Raw genomic sequence first — 27,085 nt, forward strand, 5'->3', positions numbered from 1 at the left:
CAAAATGTCATTGTTGCTTAGCATGTAGGAGAAAGGAAATATATCATTAAAAGCTATACGTCACTTCGAAAATACTGTCTGCTCTGTTTCCCCAAATCATGGTTGGCCTCGAGAAAATGACAATGCCACAGAAAAAAAAAAAAAATCACTAATTTAAAATATTGCAATTTAAATAACAAAATTAAAGAAAGGAACTTTACTATTCTAATGGTATTAAAAAGTTTTTAATATTTTTCAGAAACATGTAAATGACATTTGGTATACGCACAAGATTATTCTGCTGAGAAAATCCATTTTTAGAAATTTACAGTTTCACCCACTAAAACCATACTAAAATTAGGATCAGAGCACTATATTTTAGTTATGGTAGAGCTTTGAAAGAATATATATATATGTATCAAAGTTTGTTATTGTAAGGCATAGTAGGACGCAGCTCCTCAGCTGTACAGAGCACAGCTTCTGCTCTGTGAGCAGAGACTTTGAATCATGTGGACACTAATGATTTTATGGTGAGGAAACCAAATTCCATCTTTTCTTTCTCAGTGCCATGGTTATGAGATGCCTGGTAATGACATACAACTTAGCAAAGAGAAGAAAAGGGGGGCAAGGGTTTGACCTTCTGCCCTGTGGGACTTTGGGATTTGCTGCAGGCCCATACCACCAAGATTTTCTAAATGCATGCACTGACTTTAGGGCTGACTGTACTTCCCTCTCCATCCTCTAACCACTGGATCTTTGGTACCAGGCTTTGTGAGAGCACCAGTTCTGCCTTCTCTGGGTAAAATGCCTTCCAGCGTCATTACCTACACATCCTTCCAATTTACACCGTAATACAGCTCAAATCCCCAAAAAAGACTTGGGCATATAGTTTATATGCTACATTATATAAGTAATAATTGTGTAAGGGCAAGTAAAGCTAGCTGGATCCTGAAGTAAATTTGTGTACTTAACACCTGCTATACTTTATCCTCCATTTTGCACTTTCAGAAGACGGAGCAAGCAGTGTTGAGTAGGGTGACTTCTACCTTTAACTACACAGTGAATAAATAAAATGAGCTGCCACCCAGCATAAGCAGCGTAGAAGAGGCCCTTAGAAGAAACTCGCAGTCTGCCCCAGGTTGTATGTAGGGGCTGGCCTGGGTAACCAGAGGCAGAATCTAGTTTTAAGCTTCACAAAAGTCTTTTTTTATTACCAGTATGGGATGTCAGCATTGACGGGGCTGAACTAGTCCTGTAAATGATTTTGCCAAAAGGAAAGACAAAAGGCAAGCTGTGTGTGGTGCTACTTCAGCTGCTGACACCCGTTTTCAGCAGAGGATTATTTTGTAGGATACATAAGCCCTAAGGGCCAGGTTTTCAAAGGAACTCACATCCAGCAGCTCAGCTGAGGCACTGGGAGCCAGTATCTGTGAGTGTGCTGAACCCGCATTCAGACTGCGTCCAGATGCTGAGAGGTGTCCAGCACCTACAGCCCTGATGAATTTCCAGGGGTTTGAAAGCATTCTGAATTAACATCAAGCTTACTGTCAGCTCTTCTCTATCCCACCTCCCTCTTGTTTTATCACCAACAGAAATCCCATTCTGGGAATCCTAAATCACGTTACATGATTTTCTCTGTCCTGTTATCAGTTTCCCTCTGTGGGAATAGCTGGCAAGTGCCAAATTTATTCTGTACAAATTGTTTTAAGGGAAGACTGATGTTCTTCAATCTTTCCTTAAATTGAACATTGTATCTTGCTGGTAAGGACTGCCTATCGAAGGCATTTGATTTGCCATGCTCCTACCCTGTGCAGAGAATTAGATTGATGCTCCATATTACAGAATAGATGTTCTGAACAGCTGGGAACACAGCTCACAGCCGCTTAGTGCATTTCTTCATTTTTAATATCTCTTCTGTTACCCTTTAACAAACTGCAGCCCAATTACTCTAGGGGGCAGGTAAAGGGCTGACCCTCTCACGCTGCTTCATCAATCACGATCAATACTATTGTTTGCACAAAATATGGCTTAAAAGACAGTGTATACTCTGCAAGGGGAGGCAAGCAGGACAGATATCCAGTCATACCACAGGATTTGCCACAAGAAACATCAATGACAATGCAAGGAATGAGAGTACAATCATACTATTTGTCATGACCACTCTGAATATTACTGGACTACAAAATGAGTGATAAAATGTTGTGCTTTAAGTTCCTTTTTTGTCCCCTCATTTCCTCTGCCTTCCCTCTCACACACGTGCACACACATGTCGATACACACATACAGCTTTCCTCTTGAAGCTTGCCAATTGCCACAGATTCATCTTTCTAAGTACATAATTCAATCCACTGAGCATTACGCTGTGGTAATGCTGATGAGCTCTTAATTCTTCTGTATTTATTGCAGCAAATTTATCACTGACCTTAATGAATCTTCCATTATGACAAAAATGTCAGTGCCAAATCTCTTAAGAAGGTCTGGCATACAGTGGTTTTAAAAGGTCAATGTGTTTTGTGTTTTTTTTTAAATGGGTCATTTAAAAAATAGGCACTTACATTTAAAAAGACGAGATTACACACACAAAAAAATATCACTGACTCATCTGTTCGGGTCCTGACAGATTAACATTGTTACTTATAACTAATGCTCAGAAAGCACATGGGAAAATTATTTTTTAAAAGCTCTGCTTTCATGCGCTGGCAGAAGTCATCAAGAGCCATGTAGTCACATCTGCATGTTCATGAGGACCCACTGTTCCTGAGAGCATGATCCAGAAGCAGAAGATGGGATGAGGAGATGGTGCAGGCATAGGGGAAGCATGGCAGGATTCGAGTCTGCCCGAGGGCAGCACAGATCTCTCTGTCTTTGGCTGCTGACAGCTGTCGGCAAAACTGTTTGATCAAGAAGCTTATGTATATGGTGGAGAATAACTTTATTTTAAAAATAGTTTTACTGAGTTACTGCTATTTGCTGCAAGTGAAATTATTTACTTATAAGATGCATCGTAGTAATAGTACCTATATAATGCCCTGCAGTGTTGAAAACTCTCACGGGTCTGAACAAAAGGCAGACAACATCATTGCTCTGGTTTTATGGGTAGAGGAGAGACAGAGGGTAAAAGTAATTCCTAGGGTGAAATGGCAGGTGAGTGGCTGAGGAAAGGAAAACCAATGTTCATGTTAAGTGGATTTTACTGCCTTTGCTGCACTTGTGCAGTGTAAATACGAGGAGAAAGCCAAGCTTTTGGAACAAAGTATGTGTTCGCTGGAAAGGTTAACCACCCAGGAGAAGGGCTTGAGAGTAGACACCAGTAGAAAAATCTTACCATGATACATGAAAAAACCCACACTGCTAACGTACTTCCTTTTATAAAGCAATCTTTAAGGGAAACACTGCCAGAACAGAGGACTAGAGCACCATTTTCTTGCCCAGGGCTTGGCTCAAAGTCAGTTTCAGGTCCCCAAAAGCAAACGGAGCCACAACGGTTCTGTCTACAGCTGGCTGCAAGAGCCATCTCCGGAATTACAGATACCCATTTTCTTAATAAACCCAAATCTGGCCTCTCCCACTCCTGTCCCAGAGCTGTCTAAAAACCAAAATGCTCCTTCCAACAAATCAATCTGCAGCCTGAGTGAATTATAAAGGGGAAAAATCAACACTGTCTTCTGCTTGCGGAACAGTAATTATCCCTGGTATGCTACTCCAGAAGCAATGCTGTTATCAAAAGCATCATGCCTGTAAAATAACACTTCTGGGAATGGTGCCAGACTGGGGGCTCATGGCTTTCACTCAGTTTGTGAAAAACAAATCAGCCTAGGTGTTTGTTCTACTGCTGCCTTCCCTAATGGGAACCAGGTCCTCAGCTCACCCATACCAAGGGGGACCTGCGGCAAGAGAAAACCTAGAGCAGTCCTTGTCCCCAGGGTCAATTAAGACATTATATGCCCGATGATGCTGGGAAGCATGGGTTTCTTGGGGACATTAAGACAAGCAGTTGTCAGTAACAAACTAAAGGATCACAAGTTTCCTCTGCCTCTAAATCCAGCAGTGCAGGGAAAGGGACTCCACCTTCAGTCTGTTGGACTGGGAGCTCTTACTGAGCAGCCAAAGCCCACGAGCCCTAGTGACAAACCTGCACAGAGATGAGTAGAAGTATTAGGAGGTAGGTGGAGACTAGCACCAGGACCCAAAGCGATGATAGCAAAAGAAAGTTCTGTGTCTTCAACAGTTCCTCTAGGAAATTGGAGGTCCTGAAAATTCACTATTTCCTTCCCCCCACTGGCCGCTTCCCTTGGGGCAGACATCTGCCAAGGCACCTGGCTGACTTGGCACAAGAGAGTCTGGGGATCACAGAATCACTAAGGTTGGAAAAGACCTGTAAGATCATCAAGTCCAACCATCAACTAACACCACCATGCCCACTAAACCATGTCCCACAATGTCCACACATTCCTTGAACACCTGATGCGAGGCTGCCCGGAGGCTCCACCGGCACAGCAGGGCGCAAGAAAAACAAATTTAAAAATCATCTGACATATGACTAATTGTGCACGTTTCCGGGTTCTGCTCATTGCCTGTGACAGATAAAACGTTGGGAAGAGGCAATACACATCCAGGAGAACTACACTTGTAATTTGGATTACGTGGGAGATAATCAGGTTGCCACTGGTTTTAAGCTTGTTGAGCTTGTTTCTGACATACTGTAATTCTGAAACAAAGTTGTCGTATCCGCTGGTAAGTGACAAGTTCAGTGCTAATCTATAAAAATTACAGCCTCCTTACTGCTCAGCTCATTAAACTGACTCTGTCTCCCGGCCACTCATTCATCTTCATAATCATCCCCCATCCAGCTACTAACCTCCTCTGTGTGTGCAGTTTACAGTACATCAGGAAGATAAAGTGGACTGATATTTGCTTCTAAAGAGCAGTGGCTTTTAATTTTTACACACACTTTAAGTACAAAGATAAATAAGATAATTTGATATCACATTTTCAGCTCAACCATTAGAAAAACAAGAATGTATTCAGATTTTGTAGCAACATTAACTTGGCTGCATACAGCATTTTTTATTCCTGTTTTTTTAAGTGTAGTTATGTTTACATAGCACCACTGAAACATCTGTGTCTGAAATAACATGTGAAACAGCACACTTCTGTTGCACTGTCCTGTCAAGAGAAATAAGGGAAGAAGCATGGTTAAGACAAGATAAAATTATGAGCTTGGGTTGGTATTTGTGAAACAACGTGTGTGCAGACAAGGGTGCCGGTACCGGTGTGCACACGAAAACCTACACCACACCACATAGAGCATGCCAGCTGCCCCTCAAACCCCAGCACTCTGCCAGGGGTGCCAGGGCAGCCTCCTAATGAGCACTGCAGAAGCTGTACCTCACAGCACACCTGAAGGAAAAAAATGTGGCTGCTCCAATAGCGTCTTTTGGCTCTGGCTAGAAAGGACAGAGGACCACACCAAAAGATGCGGACAAAGGGAAGTGCAAGTCTTACAGAGGGCAAGGAGCAGCCGCCCAGGGGCACGAGGTGGCAGGGATTGTTGCCTCAGCCTCCTGGCTGCCTGCATAATTACAGATTGTTTTGACCCCTGTGCTTTATAAATCCAGCTGTTGCAGCAGATTTACAGATTTTATGGGTAGAAGAGACCATATGATAACGTGGGCTGACTGATGTTTAAGAAATTCTAGGGTTTCTACATCAAACTGGTACAACAACATACAGAAAACAATACACAAAAAATTTGGCAGTTTCACCATTGCTTGTGTGTGCAATATCAGATTACATACAAATTATTATATACTAATTCTGATTTTACATTGAGCCCTACATCACCTCCCCACTTCCCGCTGCAGCAGCTCCAAACCTGAAGGAGAGGTGCCTGCACTAAGCCTTTGCTTCAGCAAGAAGCCAAAGGAAGGAGTGCTCCTCCCTCATCCCCACAAAATGCAGAGCAGAGAGGCGATGGCTCAAGCACAGAGACCTGCATGACCTCCTCAGAAGGATATGAGCTGTTTGGGACAAGGGATGCTGTGCTGCTGCAGGTGGGGAATTGGCTCGTGTCGTCTGAAAGCTGTAGCCTGCAACAGCCTTTATGACTCCAGGGTAAAGCCAGACACGCTGCAGATCAGAGCAGCTCGATGATGGTTTAGAAAGGTAAGAAAAAGAAAGCCACTGCATCTTTCCTAGTGTGACTGTGCTCCTGTATACATGAGTATTTGAGAGCTTCCAACAGTACCATCCAGGTCTAGCATACAGCAGACCTCTTCTGACTTTGTCACCTTTTCTTCTGGACTATGAGAAAATAGCAGGTCTGATTGGTTCAGATGCTCTAAGAAAGGTGAATTTAAGGGATGATTTTATAGTTTGGCCTTAAAAGGCAAATTTCAAAGTCAAAGGCACTGCTCACCAGTGAATTATATTAATCAAATTGTATATGTTTACGATAACAAACTGAATATTAAACTGGCTCTTTAAGTGACAACTTTTTTTTTTTTTTTTAACACTAGTATTTACCATACTGCAAAGAGTGCGTCTGCATTGATAATGGAGCAGAAATGAAGGCCAGGAAATACAATTTTTTCAATGCATTTCAGCCAGACTGAACATGCTGGGGAACAGACAGAGGGAGAAAGAAGCCACCAGTGCGCTGTTGTGGCTACAGAGGGACGAATACACACATCCAGGCTGATTCCTGCCCTGCCGGACGTGAACTCCTCAGCTTGGACTTCAGCACAAGTATTATGGAGATCATGGCCCATTTGGAGACATTATGCAAAGCAAAACAAAAACAAAAATAAAAGATTAAAGTATGAAATAAAATTTTGCATTATGGCTGGCAACACGAGAATAAGATTCTAGCTTTAGCAAATTGTGATTTTATTCAAAATACCTTACAAGTTGGCCTTATATTTTTTAGAACACTAATTTAAAAAGCCCTGCTCTCATACCCTTGACATTTACTTACATTTTAGTAAGTTACCCTTTTTTTTATTTGACTGCTGATTGGGTTTGCATGGCAAGGTTTTGGTAGCAGGGAAGCTACCAGCGTGGCTTCTGTGAGAAGCTGCTAGAAGCTTCCCCTGTGCCCCATAGAGCCAATGCCAGCCGGCTCCAAGACAGACCCCCCACTGGCCAAGGCCGAGTCAATCAGCGATGGTGATAGCACCTCTGGGATATTTAAGAAGGGGGAAAAACAACTGCACAACGGCAGCTGGAGAAGAGAGGAGTGAGAATATGTGAGAGAAACAACCCTGCAGACACCAAGGTCAGTAAAGAAGGAGGGGGAGGAGGTGCTCCAGGTGCCGGAGCAGAGATTCCCCTGCAGCCCCTGGTGCAGACCATGGTGAGGCAGGCTGTGTCCCTGCAGCCCATGGAGGTCCATGGTGGAGCAGATATCCACCTGCAGCCCATGGAGGACCCCACACCAGAGCAGGTGGATGCCCGAAGGAGGCTGTGACCCTGTGGGAAGCCCATGCTGGAGCAGGCTCCTGGCAGGACCTGGGGACTCGTGGAGAGAGGAGCCCACACTGGAGCAGGTTTGCTGGCAGGACTTGTGACCCCGTGGGGGACCCATGCTGGAGCAGTCTGTTCCTGAAGGACTGCACACCGTGGAAAGGACCCACGTTGGAGCAGTTCGTGAAGAACTGCAGCCTGTGGCAAGGACCCACGTTGGAGAAGTTCATGGAGAACTGTCTCCCGTGGAAAGGATGCCACGCTGGCGCAGGGGAAGAGTGTGAGGAGGAAGGAGCAGCAGAAACGATGTGTGATGAACTGACTGCAACCCCCATTCCCCGCCCCCCTGTGCCACTCTGGGGGAGGAGGTAGAGAAAAATCGGGAGTGAAGTTGAGCCTGGGAAAAAGGGAGGGGTGGGAGGAAGGTGTTTTTAAGATTTGGTTTTATTTTCTCATTATCCTACTCCAATTTTGATTGGTAATAAATTAAATTAATTTCCCCAAATCAAGCCTGTTTCGCCTGTGACAGTAATGGTGAGTGATCTCCCTGTCCTTATCTCGACCCATGAGCCTTTCATTATATTTTCTCTCCCCTGTCCAGCTGAGGAAGGGGAGTAATAGAGCGGCTTTGGTGGGCACCTGGTGTCCAGCCAGGATCAACCCACCACAACTCCCTTTAAACTTAAAGTTCCCTGTTCATAGTGCAAAGGAGGAGTGGATGAGAAATATGAGAAATTATCTTGCAGAATTTTTGGATTTAAAAATTTTTCCCTTTTTATAAGGGATGAAATAACTGCCTTTGAAAAAGTTGCCCTGAGAGCTGTGCAGAGGAAAGGGGAGGAGAGAGCAGAGGCCGCACAACATAACATTTCCCAAAACAGCCCCTTTCCAGGGGGTAAGAGCGGCCACTGGCTGCAGCACCAGACTTTGGCCACACTCCGCTGCCTCCCAGCTCATGCAGCTCTAAGACCTCAATCGAGCTGCTTGCATTATTTCAGATTACAACATAATTTATTAGCTTTATTTGATATGGAACATGACTGATAATCAGAATAATAATAATAATGGAAAAATACACTTTGTGGGTCTGTTTCTCAAGCTTATCCCTACTAGTTTTAATGCTCCTTTAGACAAGGAATTTCGTGAGGGCATTCACAGTCTCTCCTCAAAAGAAGTCCCCGCTCTTTGAAGAGCGGTACGGCAGCCTGACCTGCGTTTTCTAGCCCACCTTGAATCCTGATTCCCTGACGGTAAAGTGATGAGGAAGGCACTTCTGAGGTTTAATTAATCAAGCCAGTTTCTCTTTTCTGCTCCTATTCAAAGGTTTTGGCCATCAGGTGTGATCTTGTCAGAAAACCAATAGTTAATTACTTACTCCAAGTACACTGAACCTATTCAATTCACTTTTCCTTCTTTGATTAAGTCACTCTGTGGGTTTCAAATAAACATTAGGCAGAATGCCTCTTTGAATGCATCCTATTCTTGCTTTATGCCCTTTGCATTGCCAAACACAGAGTGGTTTTTCCCCACAGAGCCATCATCCCAGCATCCTGCATGATGAGAACCATTAGAAGCAATGGGGCTTGTCCTGCTTTTGAGCTCAGAGCCTGCACACAGTGTACGCAATCCACATTACAAGCTGTAAAGTATCTTAACTGGCTTTGCCATATGCTGAAATATAATATGAGAGTCAAAGGAAATGTTAGAAAAGCTCAAGAATCAATACACTCATCCCCAGCCCAGGCTGACAGCTAGCACTGATGGGCAACACGCTTCTCCATCCCATTCAGTGGACAATGACCTGGCTAACTGGGCCAAGCGGGTCCCTGTTCCAGGACTCCCAGCTCCCTGTGCATTCATCTAAGGGTGACACTTAAAAGAAGCATATGAAGTGCACTTAACGCTCTTTCAATATATGCTGCTATAATACAAAAATGCAAAGAGCCTAAAAAATAAAGAAAAATGTCAGTCTCAAGAGAAATACAGTGGAGTCAATGGTAGTAGTTCCATGGATTTCACCCTATGTATGTGAGTTCGTTTTGAAAAGCAAGCAACAGGGCTGTTCCTGGAGTGGAGTCACTCAAGGGATTGAGAGCATACTTGCTAAAGCATCTTGAATCTATATCAGCCTCTACTCCTCTCACAAAATAAAACATTCTAAAATAGTCCCTGCATTTCACAGTTGTGCTCATGTTTATAGACTATAAAATCTTTTACATGACAATTCATGCTATCGCATTTCTGATTTACATTTGGTACTAAATTTACAAACATACTTAGCACTGAAAACAAATCAGCATTAAAGCTACATACTGGTCCTTTAAATTACACAAAATCAAAGAAAACCTGAATAGATATTACATTCAGGTTTTAAAAACAAGAAAAAATTATTTCTTCACAGTATTTTTTAATTTAAAATGGGATACTTTCATGTAGTTATGAACTATTAGTATAGTCAATTACTTTAAAATCACTTAGAACTGATAACTAAAAGGTGTTACAGCTCATTTTAAATTTGTGCAAAGGCAGTCTTAAATGTGCCATTGAAGCAGTAATTTTTAAGCAGTGAAACAGTTACTGTGTTCTGTTATTCTTGAAGCCTTATAGGTAGATTTAGATTTATTTTTGATTTTTTTTTAATTGTACTAAACCTGTTCTATAATACAGAGTTTATAACAGAGATCTCCTCTCTAATGAAGTCATGCATTATGAAAAGTTCTTGTGGTGCAGGGGGAGTCTGATACCACAGTACCTCAGACTACAAAGACTTGAGGTTACAGGATCTGGCGGGGTCACCCAGGTCTGCTGAAAGGTTTTTACCAGCCAAGCCCCTTTTTCTGCCCAAATCACACTCAGCTGCCTGCTGCAAGCCAGCCCTTTCCCTGTTCTGCCTTAGGAAACGCACTGGGGAGGAAAGAAGAAAAGGGAAAAGAGTGTCTTTTCATCTGGCCTATTTTCAAACACAGCTGTGTTATTTTTATGCTACAATTGTTCAAGTCAGATGAGACTTTGAATCTCTTTCTCATACAAAGTTAGGACTCTCTAAACTCCCGTGAAACAGCAGATCTGTGTCTGTGCATGCGTAGAATGACAGAACTCAAATATCACCATAAAAATCCAACTTATTTTGAAGGAGAATCCCTTTCTATGAAGATGCTTCTTACAGCCTCTACCTTCTAGAAGGAAGCATTTTTTGCAACATTTCACACCCCATCCTTGCTCAAACTCAAGCACCCTACAAGCCAGATGCCACCCGCCAGCTCCAGGAGGAGCTGGGTTTGCTGCCAGGGCTTTGACAGCACCACCAAGTGATGGAGAACATGGTAGGAATTGTTCAAACTCTGTCCCTTGAGATACAGAAGAGGAAAGCCACTGCTGCAATAACAGGCTGGTCTTAGAGCAATGTGAATAGCTTTGGCAAACCTTTTTTTGGGAGGAAAAATTGCAGATTCATCTGCATCAAAACCTTAAGTAACTTGCTTGACTTCTGCTAAACTACTCATGTTACTTTTTTCAAGAAAAAAAGTGGAAAAAACTTCAAAAGCTTCCGGACATTGAAATACAAACTTTTCAACACCAATCAACCCGCTGTTTTGACGTTTCCTTTGATTTTTTTTTTTTAATTTATAAAATCTTTAAATTGCTTAAATCCAAAGGCAATGTTTAAATTATTTTTACTTTTGGTTTGCTGAACATTTCCAAAAATGGGCAAACTGATTTTGTTTTAAGTCACAGTTGGTCATTTTCCATACAATTCTTTGGAACTGCTGGCAAATCAAGCAGTTAAAATATCCTTCTGGATACCTACAGCCGACTTCTATGCACTTACATTTTTATGAGGTGCATCCTGAAGTGGAGAAGGAGTTACTCAGTCAAAGACGACATACATTGGAACTCCTTTCTTCACGGTGTGGGGGATCAGTCCCATAACATAGCGGGGCTGAGCAGCAGCCACCCTTGCAGTTCCCACTTCTAGAGTCACCGGGATCCCAGCTGCACCACTGGCACATATTAATCAAACATTACAGTTTTACTTGTTGAAGTCTTTTTGTTTCCTGTTCTTAATATCCTATGGGTACAACTGAAACTAAAGTGCTATATAAATGTAAAAGAAAACACCGCTCCCTGCTGTGCAGAGACTATAGTCTAATAAAGAAGCAGAGCAAAAAGGAGAGAGGGAGCAAAAGTTTTACTGTTCCTGTCAAAGAAAAACGTAATGTTGTAATGTCTTAAGTTGTAATGACATAATGATAAATTGCTGTTATCAGAGATGAAATTTTAGGATGTGGTAATATTCTTTTTATATAAAATCATAAACAAACAATTAGTCAGGCTTGTGCCTCTACTTTCTAGAAGCCACTATAGACACAGCTATTTTTACCTCAAATATACAACACTTGGAAGTTTTTACTTTGAGCGCCACTTGTGAGTAAAAAAGCAGGCTGTATATTACCAAGTTATATATTCAGCTTCTGCATGGTCACTAAAGAGTTCTTTTAACTACTGAAATGTTGTTCATGTTAATAATCAAGTTCTCTAAATAATGTTGGAATAGGATTTGAATATTTTTCTAATTCTGTGAGGTAAGATAGAAAATAGAGTGTAACAGAAAAACATGACCACTTACATGTTTTAAATGTTAAAAGCAGCCTCTTCTTGAATATATACTAGCATATATAGCACAGAGACAAATCTGACTATTTATTATGCTCTTCCTTTTCAGCTTCCTCCAGCTAATTCCAAATACTGCTCTGCTGGCCTGACTGCTACCCCTAAGCACCAGCAGCAGATGACTACCAAGGACCTGTATAATTTTCAATCTTGTCCCCACTGCCAAACTCAAAGAACTTAGCAATTTCAGAAGATAAAATTCCTTTATAGATGCCCTGTTTCCCCCCCACATCCTGCCTTATGGCATATGCTGCACGGGATCTGCATTATCCATGGAGAAGTTTTACTCTCAGAAACAGTATGGCTGTTTTTTTGTAAACAGCCTTAATTTTTGCAAAACCATGTATAGGCTTAAAAGTAGGAAAAAAAAAAACCATAGCAAAAGCAGCAGCAGTAGTCAGAAGATTGCCCCAGAAATGCTCATATTTTCTTTAGTTTTCCGTATGTTGCAGGAGCTGCTGCTAATCTGTATGCAGTGCCACCCAAAAGCCATGAACATCATTTATATTCTAACACAGGTACCTATTATCAGGAGACAAAAATTGATCTGTATAGGGCATATAATAGAGCAAAGTTAAACCTTTTAAAGAGCTCATTTTATTCTGAATAAAGTGACTACACCTACAGTAAGGGGATTCAGATGTACTATTGCAGGACAAACACTAAAAAAGTTTTTGCAGAAACACGTCAGGCTGCGCATACACGCACCAGACCTCCTGCGAGCCTCACTTGAGAACACACACGATCAGCACAGAGAGAGTTAATTGCTCTCCGTACTTCCAGCTTCTCCTCAGCATGGGCAGGGGAGGATAACTCAGTATCTGCTTTGTAGAGTCCTTGAGCTGTCCCGACGTCCGTGATTGCAGAAAATGGTTAGAAAGCTCTTTCACACTCATTCCCTTCTCTGAGACCCCACCTCTTCCTCCTGGTTACTGACAGTGGAAATTATCTTACAGAAAGTCAACAGCTTTGCCTAGAGTTAAGATTAAAAGAAACTCTAAAGACAGAAAATCTAGTTTTCATCAAAAGGCAACTCTTCATAGAGTTGTCATCCAGTGGAAATAAACCCTTGGCACAGACAAGTGTGATGGATGACGTACTTCCACACAGATACCACAGGGAGTATGTGCTGGTTTTCATTTTGTACCTTAGTCTTACAAGGCTAGAAATTAGTGGAAGAAACATAACACTATGATTCAGCTCTGCTGACAAGCATAAAGGAAACCTCTAGAGAGGAAGGATGATCTTCAGTTCAAGAGGCTGGGCTACGCTTCAGGAGCGCCAAACTACTTAAGTCTATTGAGTGCATTTCACCTAATAGATTTGCTAGAAAAAGGCATTTACAAATTCGCTTAAAAAAAACCCCACAAATACCACGATAGGATTATATGAAAAATGAAGTAATTTTCTTAATTGAGATAACACCTTAGTAATAGTTATCAGGAAGGTTTGTGAAAACAAATAAACATTGAATTCAAACAATCTGAATGGGGCTGTGCCAGTAATCAATTTGCTAGTGTGGAGCCTGATTTGAAAACACAAACAAACAGTTTAGACAGAACCAAAAGGACAAGTTTTCTTTTTTTTCTTGACAAACAAAAATAAATCAAGTGTTTACATTTTGGGTCATATCATTCACCCCAGCCCCTCAAGGAAAATAAGACATGGATACATGAGGTAGTAAAGCTACCATTTTTACTGAATAGTCAGTGACCAAAAGCACCATCTGGTATGGAGTGACCTGGATTCAAGGAAAGCCTCTCCCTTGTAGGACTTGGACTCACCTTCTTCCCTTTGCAAGGGAGGCCACAAGCACCAGGACATGCTGCTCTTCCACTCTGGCCCAATGAATATTTCAATTTTTTTTTTTTTTTTGTCTCTTGAATCAGACTGTCACAAGCAAGTCCTCTAAGCATCAGGTTATGGGCTTGTTTTCTGTCCCTTGAAATTATTAACTGCCCCTACAACATGGAAGCAAATCAACAGGAAACACAGTGATCCCAGGCCATGCTACATCTGCCTGCCGTGCCAAAGCTGCGTTACTCACTGACCTGACACTGACCTATACAAACAGGCTTTGTCTTTCCAAGATACCTATGACACCATTAGGAAAAAACCAACCCGTCCATCCCAGTTCATGTGTTGAAGAGGCAATTTGCACCAAGAAGCATTTGCTGCTGTGCAGTTGTGCAAAACAATAGAAATTTCCCCAAAAAAACAGTAAATGGAGAATTGAGTCAATTTATACAAAACAGCATGTCAGAGACTGTTCAAGTTCAGAGGAGCTGTAAGGATATTTTGTGTATCCTGAACAAAGTATGACTAAGGCTGTCAGCGATGAAAATTCTGTGGTGATGCCTTGGTATAATCCATCCAAATCTGCAAGGATGTGCAGCCCTTCAGGCAATAAATAGTGTTTTGCTGCTCCATTTTTATATTTGTATGTCTGATTTAAACGACAAAGTGAGAAACCCCCCTACGTAGCACGTAGTCAGACAACACCTAATAAGCCCTATGCTGCAGGGACCAAGCTGTTATAGGAGATGGGACTTTTTCCATAGACTCAGCTGGCCTCATACTTGCTTACAGAGACTGAGGAACAAAACCTTGCTCAAAAATGTATAGGACCTTCCAGTTTGCCTCATGCTCCCAACTTTTCTCTCCCCCTCCTGGCCTTCACCACAGACCAAAGAGGCTGCAGAACCTCCTCTGCATTTGGCCCCAGTGGATTTCTACAGTTTAAGCCCATTACCTGGAATGTGGTCAGGAGTCTGGCTCGAGGCATGATAGAGGAATTGCTGCCCATGAACCTCAAAGCAATAATTCCCTGTTGTAGAGGGCTATTCCCACTGTTCTTTTTTCTTTTAAAATTAACTGTAACACTTGTTAACATATAGTGTAGCACTTTTGTAGTATTTATATTTTCTGCTCTTTAAAGAGGCAACATGACATTTTTCTAACAGTATAAAGGGTACAATATTCCCAGCCTGTTACCTAAGCGTATGCTGAAATTTTTATGCTAATAGCGAGGATTTTTCATTTTGCTACTCTCCTTTTTTGTCAAAATAAATGCTCCTTCTAGCTGAAAAGTGAACAACTGTTTCTCAGAGTCTGTCAGGTTTTTTTGCACAAGTGCTGAGTACAAAGCCATTCATACTTCTCCCGTGGCTCCCTGGGACTGCTGTTCACATGACAGCACTTGAAGTACAGCAGATAAACTCAAGACGCGAGAACGAATGGGGGAATCCAAACATTTCCCAGCGCAGGGCGCTGTAGATCATCAGCTTGCATATTCTGAGACACGAGCGCGTTCACAAAAATCAGAGTACTGGTGGTTACCCTCTAACAGCAAGATTCCTTACATTAGTGGTGTATGTGCCTACTTTGGGATCTATGTAAGGAAACCCAAGCCTCCTTCTGGAACCGTAGGAGTTAGCAACCAAAGAACTATCAAAGAAAATATTTTCTTGGAGCCTAATACAGCGGGCACAAGGCTTGTGCACTGCTGGAGTATCAACTGGTGAAGCTGCGAAAGGGAACAATGTGCCTGTGATCATGAAGGGTGGAGAAGAAACACACAGAAGACAGCCAAAGCAGATTAACACAACCAACTCATCCCCTAAAAATAAGCTCAAATTCCTCTCCAAGCACTCCCCACCACCACCAAAAGAAAGGAAAAACAAAGCAGAATACCCACACAGAGGCAGAGTAGTCCCAGTAGCATTATCTGATAAAAAAAAAAAAAAGATTTGTGTTAACGTGCTCACTGCAAGAGGCTTGAAATGGTTAGCAAAGGAAGAACCTACTGTTGTCAATTTCTACTATGCCCCCCAAAAAATAAACAGACTTTTTACACGATTGCCTTTTTGTCCTTTGTGAATAAATGACATTTAATCAAAGGGATACTCGATGCACCAAAACCTTTCTTTCAACTCAGAGCAAAGGTTGGAGCAAGCTCACATCTGACCCAAATACACTGTATAAACATTTCCACTACTGAAGAGATATCAGGTCTCTGCAGGTTTCTAATGTGAAGATGAATAATACAATTTTTATTTTGTTTCAAAAATCAAAGACCACAAAGTGGTTTGGCTCTTAAGAAAGCTTTCAATTTCTGATTTTTCCCTCCACTCCCCTGCAGTCAAGAGACTTTGTTCAGCAACCGTCTGCATTTCAGTTACAAAAGGAAAAAGGGTCTGAGAAACATCCTTCCTATCTCAGACAGTAATGTGTGGCAAAACCACACAATCCCTAAATCAGAAAGCCCGATTCAGAAGCTTGGGCTGATAGTAGAGGGCAATGATGAAGCTAATCAGGCTTCAGAGTTACAAGATAAAAATCAAACCAAAAAAACCCCCGAAAAGACAACAGTAAATGGTAACAACACTTTTCATGACATGCCAATATCAGTAAGGGCTCCTGGCAGCAAACACAAGTTACCCCCTGCCCAGGCCTGACCTTATTATTGTCTCCATTACACATCACAATCAACTACATTCCCAGTCCCAGATCCCTCTGTGGCTCATTACTTCCCATAAAAGCTCCTCTCTGGGGATATCCACCAGTCACTCATTTAAAGTCAGCCTTTCCTGGCTGGAGCTGAAAAACTATGTCCCTTGAGCCCAAAGTACCATCATATCTCAACTCTGACCTGCTGAAGCCAGAATTACTTCGGTTGTGAAGGCTCCTACAGAGTCAGTGTCCTCAATCAACAGCAGCTCTTCCCTAGAGTTTGGTTTGGGTTTCACTATTAGAGACTGCTGTACCTACAGTGATGTCTCAGCAAGCCCTGCAGGATTGCTTCTTCTGGAGTAACGAATCTGATAAATGAGTGATCTGAGCAACCCTAAACTTGGTTTATTTTTATAGCCGATACAAACTTTTACTTCTGAACAAAAATCACGTTAAGCAGAATGAACTGATGTTTTTCCTTAAATATATTTCAATTTGATATGTATACACTAGTGACTATAATAAAGGTTTAAAACTGAATATACCTGTTACTTTATGGTGAAGCAACACAAATTAAGAAAGACAACAAACCATATTATCTCACCTTTGTTCAAACTCACTTAATTTACCTTTTACATTTTAAGCATGTTTTCCTGGCCTGCAAAAGAAAGCTACTTCCACTATTTGCTAGAGTTAACCAGTATCTACCATTTACGTCACTTTTAGGTGCTTAAACATAGCTAGACATATGATTTGCCACAGATTCAACCCTCCAAGGTTTTTGGAATGATCCTACCTTCTGTGCCTTTCATTTGATGGGAGAGATATACATTATAAGGGTAAAAGAACTTCAGTTTCTGTGCAATCTAAGAAACCTCCTCTGGTAACCCAAGATGATTTAAAGAGGAAAAAAAATACCCTTTGTTATGGCATTTGGCTTTAGCCACAAGATACACATGAAATTGAGAGGGGCTCAGAGCTAGGTGTTTTGATTTAATCCATGAGGTAATAAGGGCATCAGTGAGATGTTTATAGCCTTAATTCTTGTATCTACTATCACTGTATCACTGGCTTTATTACAGCAAGAGCAGCTGCACATCTGGTTCTAACCACCTTCAAAAATTATGGGTTTGGATACCTTTATGCATGACCACCCATTTTTATCCACAGCAGAATTCAATCAGAGATCAGAGACAAAGCAATACTCTCACATCAGTAACAGCAGTCCGTATTAAAAATATTTTAAAACTTATTTGATAATCATTTTTGTCAAGTTGAAATTTATGAATAAGAGATCAACCACTACAAGAAATCTGTGTAAACACCTGTAAACAGTATTACTTTTTTTACTGAAGTAGATACCTATATATTTCTTTTTTTCTAAGAAAAAGTTTAGAATATATTTACACTATTAAGAAGCATCTGCTTTACAGGGCTGATTACTTAATCATTAGAATCTAGTCTAAAAATAGAGTAATGCTTACATTCATATATTGTCAGAGATAGAACTGCTATGTTTCCATGCCAGTTCCTTTTATGCAAGTAAAGAATTTCTGCATTAAAGGATCATACACACTTTGTAAAGGTGTTACTCTGATCAAGAGTTTTTGTCTGAGGTCTTTTCTCCCGATCTTAAAGGAGATACTGAACCATGTAGCAATTCACTCCTATATAGGAGTGATAAATAAGGAACAGAAGAATCACAATAAGCATCTGGTATTTTCAAGAAGAATATGCAAAAAATAAGTCAACTTACATTTTGTGCACTTTTAAAAATGCTAATAAACCCTATGGTATCCTGAATTTTTTCCCCACAGTAAGTCAATCTGCCCTTGAATTGCAGTCTTAATGAAAGCCTGTTGAATTTTACTCTGTACTGATGAAATGAAAAGCTACAAGGATAAAGCAGGTCTTAAATACTCATGTACATTGACACGTATTTTATGTACAGCTGTATCTTACATCCATTTATCCAGCTATCCGCTACTATATGATGGGAGGAAGGTTATCCTTTACTTCTACCCACTGTGGGATTTTACCATCAAAATTAATAGCAAGGATGGTTTTATCACAGCTACCACACCCGCAGATGTTGTACGTAATCTTGTGACCAATTTCTAATTTAGTTTTTTTTTTTTAATCACAGAGGATAGTGACAGATGGCACTTGGGGAAATTTAGCATTATGGGAGGGGGTGGTTATGAATAATGATAAAGAAAGATATCAAGCAACTTGCATATCAGTATTTTGCTAGCCTTGTTTCTACCAAATGATAAAGAAATAGTATTTTGACTATAACCTCCAGCAACAGCTGAGACAATGTTTGTTTTCCCTCTTATTTTGAAAGGAAACTTGTATTATCGTCCATTATTAAAACATGCTAAAGCTGTGTGGAAAAAAAAAAGATACACAGCTCCATTTTCATTTAGTGCAGTGGTAGCCAACAGAGGGAGATCGCCAGTGCATGGGGTCAGAGTCTCACTGAACGCAAGGGATGAAAACATTTGGAATTTCCCACCACAACCACATCCCTGAAAGATTTGTTTTCTTGCCTTCCACTTTTGACCCAATATGAGAACCACAAGCCTGCAGTTAGCATGGGCTGAGGCAAACTCTCTCATCAGCACTAAGTAGTCCAGCTGTAGGCTCTCGAGACATGTCACACACCCCACTCACACGATGATTTTCCATGATTCACTTGCTGGGCAACTACCATTTTTGTACTTTGCATATGTGAACAATGCATGGGCCACATACCATCACTGAAAGCATTTACTGACATGAGAACAGGCACGTCTCTACCCCAGGAGCTTTGCTGCAGCTCAGCAGCCCAAGGATTTAAATGCCAGATCGCAATTTCCAAAGTTAACTAAACACCACCTACAAGCTGCATGAAGTCTCCAGTCAAATACACCCTGTCCCGATTACCTTTTGGGTGTGAGGCCCTTATGGTCCACCCTTTCATGAGACCTGCACACAGTTACTTAAAGTTTTGCATGAATTTCAGTGATGTTTCCTCTACTACTGATCTGCAAAAGATGCACATGGCTGGTTCCCAAGTAACGGGCAGCAGGTCAGTGTGCTGCTGAGGTACCAGTCTGACCTGTACCAGGCAGAACTAACAGTTCTGCCCAACTAGATGTGGCACACACTGCATTTCTGCCGGCTTTATACTTTTATGCTGGTTTTATGCTAGATCTTTTGGAAAGTTTGAGTAACTCAGATTAATTATGTCTGATCTAGTATAAGGTCTGCTGGGATAAAGCAATTACTAAAAATATTGATGTAATATTGCCCCCACTGGCTTTTAAAGCATCAGATATAAAAGGGCAGACATGCAGACTTCAGGGCTTCCTCCTGTCTGGGAGAAGTAATTAGATTCTCTTCCTATAGGATAATGGCTGTTTCACACTATAGCCTCACCAGCCTCTGTACTCCTGCCATTTCCTGTGGCTTTTTTTGATATTATAAGCCCCCATTTAAAATTGGATAGTTGGAGCTCGATGCTGTATCTCTTCTTCCAACCGGAAGCAGAGTCAGGCCACAGAGTACCTGTAACACTGCTCTTGCCAGCTGTGAATACAAGCCGAGTTTCCAATATATAATTTTTATTTTCTCAGTTGCTAAGTAATAAGAGTTAAATTCTCTTCTCTGATCATCACACAGGTTCCCTTGAATATCTGCTTGTATTAAACTCCAATTGTTGTCAATAGGGGTGCTGTACTCACAGGGAGAGCGGGATAACTTTGAGGGAATGTGTTGTGTGTTCAAAGAAAAAAAAATTTAACCCTTAACTTCTTAGTATTACACTTGCAATCTTCTACTTTACGAAAGCTGCTCTACATTTTTTGGGTGTGTTTGAAAAAAATTACATATTTTTTAAATATCTTGCAATGCTGCAGGGAAATTAAAAAGGCACTCACAGGAGACAGTGAGAATTAGATAAACAGGAAAAATTATACATGCCATTACATGGTTTATTCCTTTTTTCTAGATGACCTGGCTGGGGGTATTGTCACAGAACTATGTTCTTCTTTAATCCATTGAGTAGTTGAGCCTAAGTTCAACTCCAATTTGCTACACTACATACAGGGCTACTGGATATAAAATAGGGGCTATTATGCAGAAACCTGAACTCAATGATCACAGTAGCTTCCAGTTTCATACTGTGACATGATTGGTGGTAGCAGAAAGGATGCTGGTAAACAGCATATTCCTTTAAACTGTTTTACTGAAACGGATGAATAAACCAGACCACAAACTCGTGCACATCCACTATAACACAGAATATCAAAGTTAAATAGACATTATGTAATCATTCCTTCACATGTCAATGTTGTCCTATAACAAACAGTAAAAGGACATTAAAGACACTGGGCATTACCACCCAGAAAGATAGCTGATTATTTCAGTTTGTCCCCTCCTTCCAGCAAACCCATACTCACCCTTGGCTGCCTGGAAAGCCAGCTGATTGCCTGTGGCCCAAATCCTGACATGTAAGGATAAATAGTTTAGAAACTGTCCAAAGACATTTGACCTTTTGGGCATGCCTTGGACAGAACAGCACTAATACTCCAGATTCAGCCACATTAGAGCATTCTTGTGTCAGATATGATGGCAGATAAAGTCAAGTTTATCTATCTAAATTAAAGCAATCCTGTAGGAACTTGGGTGAAAAGCTTGAGGACGCAAAAGGGTGTGATGCGAGGAGGTCAGTCTGCACTCCCACCCAGAGGGCAGTGGGAATCTCAAACCCAAATCAACACATCCAGGAGGAAAGCAGCAGCTTCACGGCTTGCAGAAGAGCACTGCAGCCACGATGCGTATCGCCACAGGGCGAGCAGTGGCACCTCAAATAGAGCCAAGGTGTTCGCACCTCTCATCCCTGGCATGGTGCGTACAACTAGGACCAGCTTACCACAGCAGCAGTATCATGAGATAACATTATCGAGAAAGCCTGACTGGACAGCCACTCTTATTACAGTCCTAAGGCAATTTCTCTGTAATTTCAAGGTGATTGATACACTTTTCCTTCAGTGAACAATAAAGCTGCTTCCTCAAAGTAATTCAGTGCTCCGTCTAGCACCAAGGCAGTAATAATATCCTACACCTATAACCAGAGCTTTGCCCCTAAGAGTAACAGTATAAGCATTTAGGAGGTACTGGAATGGGTTGGGGAGCAGCATTCTTCAGCAATGAGAGGACGAAAGCCCAACACATTTTGACAACACAGATAAGCAATATAAAATGTTACTTTGCTGCTTTTACTGTTGCCTCTGAGTAATTATAGCAAAAAAATTAAAACCAACTAGATAGGCTCAGGTGAAGGAGGAGGAGAGACCAAAGATTAAAAGTCACTAATCAATCTATGTGGAAGTTTGAATTCATTAGAAACTAATCCTATGCAGATTTAAAAAAAAAGAGGAAGAAAGATAAAAACTATGAGTGAAACTAATAATAAAAAGCACTGTAAAAATCAATCCCTTTTCCATAAAAGCTAGTCAGCCTAATTTATTTCCTGTACAAATTTATTACAAGTCTAATTTAAATTGCATAAGTAACTGCTTAATCTTCCACAGGAATTCCCTGTCTCTTGCTTTCCTTTTCTTGCTCCTGTTGATCTTTTCATATATGAAATAAAACTCTCCTAGGAGAAAGGTGGGAAGAGGAAATGCAAATGCCTGTCTTACAGGGATGCAATCAATTAGCACTATCCTGTTTGAAGGAGCTGGGAAGTATTTCAAAGGAAATCCCTGCTTGACTAGAAAATGTCAATGGCAAAAGCCCCACAATCCTTTGCATGAGCAGGTTTTCACAGCTGGGAACTAAAGAATTTGGAGGAAGTCAACTTTGAGACCACCGAATGTAGGACAGCGATTTCTTTCACATTTTTGTTGCTCTGACACATCAGAAACTTGCACCTTGGTGAACGTACAACAAAACTGTGCACGCTGTGGAGCAAAAGACAACTGACCCCGCTGCTGGGCAGCGCTGTGTGCCTCCAGGCAGGACACCCAAGTCCGTGCCTTATCCCACCTGGCTGTATCCCTCACAGCCACACTGGCAGTGCCCATGCCAGCCCTAAGACCAGGGCACATCTGCTCCAGAGTTTTCTTTCTTCTGTGTGTTAGGCATGATAGGAGGTTGGGGTGCCCAGCAGGGTATCACCAGCTCCTGGTTTTTGGTTGGGGTTTTTGTTTTTTGGGTGTTTTTTTTTTTTTTTAACACAGCTGGGTCAATATCAATTGGTCACCTTAAATGGTTTTCCTCAGTACCACCTTCTCACAAACGTACGATAATGAAGCAGATGTTAACATGCAGAAAATCCATCACTTAGCTCAAACTGCTCTCCATTTCTATTGATCTGGTGGGAAATGTTACAGAACTATTATCAAATAAAGTCACAGCTAAAATCAGAATAATAAAATTAGTGAATTAATAATGATATTGAATTAAGTCAGTGTTAAACTGCAAAGCAAATATAGCAAATTATTAAGTCACAAATCTAAAGCAACAAGCCATCCTTTTCTAACAGTCCAAAATCCAGAGACTGGAGAAAATAGCTTTTTTAAAAAAAAAAAAAAAAAAACAAAACACCAAAACCCCTAAAAGATTAATGAAGAAGTACAAATAAGATCTCTCCTGGAGGAGTGAAATGCATTTAGCTGGTTAAGCACACAGATGCCCTTTTTGTTTCTAAACATCAGCTTGGGCCAACTTGCACAGGACAAATGCAAAAAGTCATTCATAATGAGGTTCAGGAAGCAAACCGCATTTTTTTTAATGCCAATTTCATCTTCTCCTCTAGGTGTTATGGAGACGCAGATTTCTTTTTCCCATTGAACTCCACTCGATGCACAAAGCAAAGCTGTTAATAAGCTGTTATGCTTCAAACTGTCACCACGCTCAAAAGTTAGGAGAGGTAGGACTAACAGAGACAGAGAAGATAAGAAACTGTGCTGAAAATAACTGAGGAAATTATCAACCTCGCCAGCAACAATACCCTCATTCATGAAAATATGCTCTCAGTGTGCTGGAAACGAATTTTGGTAGTTAATGACAGTCTGAGGCATCTCTTACTGAAGAGGATAAACAGGAAAACAGCTGCATGTCTCAAGTGTGTAAATCACTATGGCTTTTTTAAAAATCTCAAGTGCTTGTTTGGACAGATTCCGTCATGCACACAGACAGGTAAATTGCTGGGATATACCAAGTTTTTGCTTCTATCTCTTTGCATACTATCTCTGAGGTATGTTCAGAATGACCCAGAGAAAAAAAAAAAATCAACTTTTTTTGAGGTTTTCTGAAATAATTTTTCTGTCCACAGAGTGAAGAGCACCCAACAATCCAAAACAAATAACTCCCTGTACACTCACAGCAGACTTGCCGCTCAAGTAGGCAATAAACATTTAGGATGTTGACAGACAAATCTAAGTAGCTCACTTGCAAGGAATACAATCTGCAGCACAGTAATATCACAGGACTGGCCATTTGCCACTCTTCACATGTTTAGCGCAATTGTATTTTCCTTCTTGTCCAGTACTACCATTTATAAGTTTTCCTCAAGAATTGCGTTATGTGTGACCAGACCCTAGCACCTCCTCAGACACGTTCTGATACCCTCTAGAAAATAGTCCAGAGCTGGAGAAATTCATCACTGAAGGTTAAACCACTTAGCAAACTTGGTGGCTTTCCTCTGACTCCTCCTAGTCCACAGTAGAAAAGTCTCCTCCAGGAGAGGACCAAGAGGCCCTAAGACAGAATCCTGTTCTGAGTAACCCTCCAATTTTATTGACTAGAGAGGGACTTCAGTCTGTATTTAGGTAACACAAAGTTCCTCCCTTGCCTATCACATAAATGCAATCCCCTCTACATGCAGATTTCACATTGAAATCATTAAACCTGTAAATCTTTAAGCCAAGATAATATATCACCAGTTTTCTGGCCCACATAAAACAGCTGTTCTGATTGCACCTGACTAGTCCACTCACTGACCTACCCTGAAGTTTAGTGCCATTTATGAGAAAGAAGATAAAGATGTTTTTCGGTAGTGGTTGTATAAAAAAGCTAATAGAATTTAAATCTAAAACTAAAACAGCTTTTCTTTATAAAGAAGTCTTTTGATAGTTTTATCTGACAGTTTAAGTACTGTAAAGGGGTATTATCCATGTTTCAACTAAAACTTTTTACAAGGTTGTGTTAAAAGTAATTCACCCCTTCAGGCTGTCAAAAATGAGTCACTTCAGATAAAATAAGAATCTGTAGCACTGTAATAATGCACTAATTTGAATTACATATATCTGCCATTAGGAGTATATGTAAGCATTTCACCGCCGTTGATGTGTTTTTCTGTACATTAACCTGTACTTAACACATTTAACCTCATAAAGCTCAAATGCTAATTATTTAAGCTGCCAGTAAGTAAACTGTGCTTCTCCCTTGCCCTCTACAGAAACCAGCTGCTATACTGCACAGGAGCAGGTAATGCTTGCTGTTAAAACAGAAAAAGGCATTTTGTTTGCAACGGACAATTTCAATTTACTGCTGTTTGGATTTATATTTCACATAGCTGTCCTTTAAAATCTTTGTGAGGTTTCAGTCAATTGCTTGTAAAATTTCTTTTCCTGCCAAAGGCTGAAACCTGAGTTGCTTAAGTTTACTCATGCTAAGCAACTAGCTGTGAAGGTGTCAAGGAGTAAGGAAAAAAAAAAAACCAAAACCACACACAAGAAAGAAACTTCAGTTATTTCCAGAGGCAAGTTGCTTCACACTTCGACAGTAAATTGAATTGTCACAAACCTCCTCTGGCTAGCAGGACAAAGAGAGGAGTTTACGGCTTTAGTTTACTGAGCATTGCTTAAAGAAAATCTATTTCTGTTATAACTTGATATGAAGGACAAAGGTTGCAAAAAGAGGGTGAAGATGTATGTATTAAGAAGCGGCCAACACTATTGCTGGTGACTGCCATGAAAGTCTTCAGACCCCTTTAGAAACTAAGAAGCAATCTGAAGAAAATACAGGCTCTAAAGCAACATAACGCTTCAGAGGCTCTCTTTAAATTTAGCACAGTGATTTTACCTCACATAAAATTAATTATTTTAAAGCAAGAATATTTTTTCTGTAAATGGCAATAATTATAAATAAAAAACCTCAGCTACTACTACCATAGCATGCCCTTTTTATATCCAGATTATATACCAAAACATTAAATGATTCTCATTGAAAAATAACTTTTCCCTCCTCATCAAAAAGGCCCCACAAAAAGTCTTTATAGACTGCTTCACTCTCTCTGCATTATTGAAGATTATTTGTTGTGAAGCAATCATAACTTCTACAAAAAAGAGATAAATTTAGTCCAAAGAACCCATTTTTCTAACTCTATTGAAGATGAAGATGTTGTCTTATCATTACAATGGTAGAGTTTTAACTACTTCTGGTGTCCCTGCATCTAGATCTGTAGTGCTAATTCATCGGAAGGGAGAACCAAAAAGGCACCAGACATGAGTGAGTGAGCTTCATTGTTCTGTGACCCATGGGGTAATCTAGTTCTGTTATTGCTCAATTAATTTAACAAAAAATAATATTTGAGAGCAGAATTTTGGTGGCCTGAAGTAGGACTATGGATTACTTTGGTGAGCTGTTTTGGGGTTTTTTTCTTCATATCCCTTTTCATATCCTGGAAAAGGAAATTCAAAACCAAACCAAATCCCATTTCCTTTTCTATAGTTTGAAATAAACATGCCTGGACACCAGGCCTTCCACCTGACAGTCTGCATTTCATATTTGGTGCCTGTTGTACTACCTGTTCTACCCTTCAGCTACATAATTCAGTATTCATTGGCGCTGCAGCTTGCCAAGGTCTGAACTCTGCAGAGCGATCCTGTAAGGAGGGGTCAGGGAGAGAATGGAAAGATTTGTCAACCGAACATTTTTGGCTGTCAACCCTTTGTCAAGTGCTAAGACACAGTAGCTACAGGAGAAACAAACTTGTATTTGAGGAGCTCAGTCATTTTTTAGTTTCACAGCTTACCTATTTTTCTGATAAGAAAACATTTTCTTCCTCTGGTACCAGTACTTTGAAATACAATAATAAACAAATACATTTATTTTGAATCCCTTACAAATGAATCTAGTTATGGGGAAAATAAAATTACTTTTTTCACTGACAAAGTTGTAAATTCATGAAAATATGGGAGTGTTTTCAACTGCAAACTCTGTGTCTGCTGCTACAAAGATTACAGGCCTGATGCCATCGCCCTTTCTTATACCGCAATGCAAAGAAGCATTGGAGAAAAATTTTCAACTTGCATATTTGCGTGTTGCATCATGGTTTTGCAGAGAGCTGACAGCATGGGGCAAGTGAAGATCTCTCCTGGAGTAGCATGTGATTAAGATATGGCAGAAATGCAGAAGAATGCAGCTTTATATTATTACAGTAATAAAAAAAAACATGAAACATTAGGTTCTAATGTAGTGGTTGACCATGAGGAGTAATTTAAAACTTCGGATATGTTCATTT

This window comes from Gavia stellata, chromosome 8 (assembly GCF_030936135.1).
Source record: "Gavia stellata isolate bGavSte3 chromosome 8, bGavSte3.hap2, whole genome shotgun sequence".
Lineage (NCBI taxonomy): Eukaryota > Metazoa > Chordata > Aves > Gaviiformes > Gaviidae > Gavia > Gavia stellata.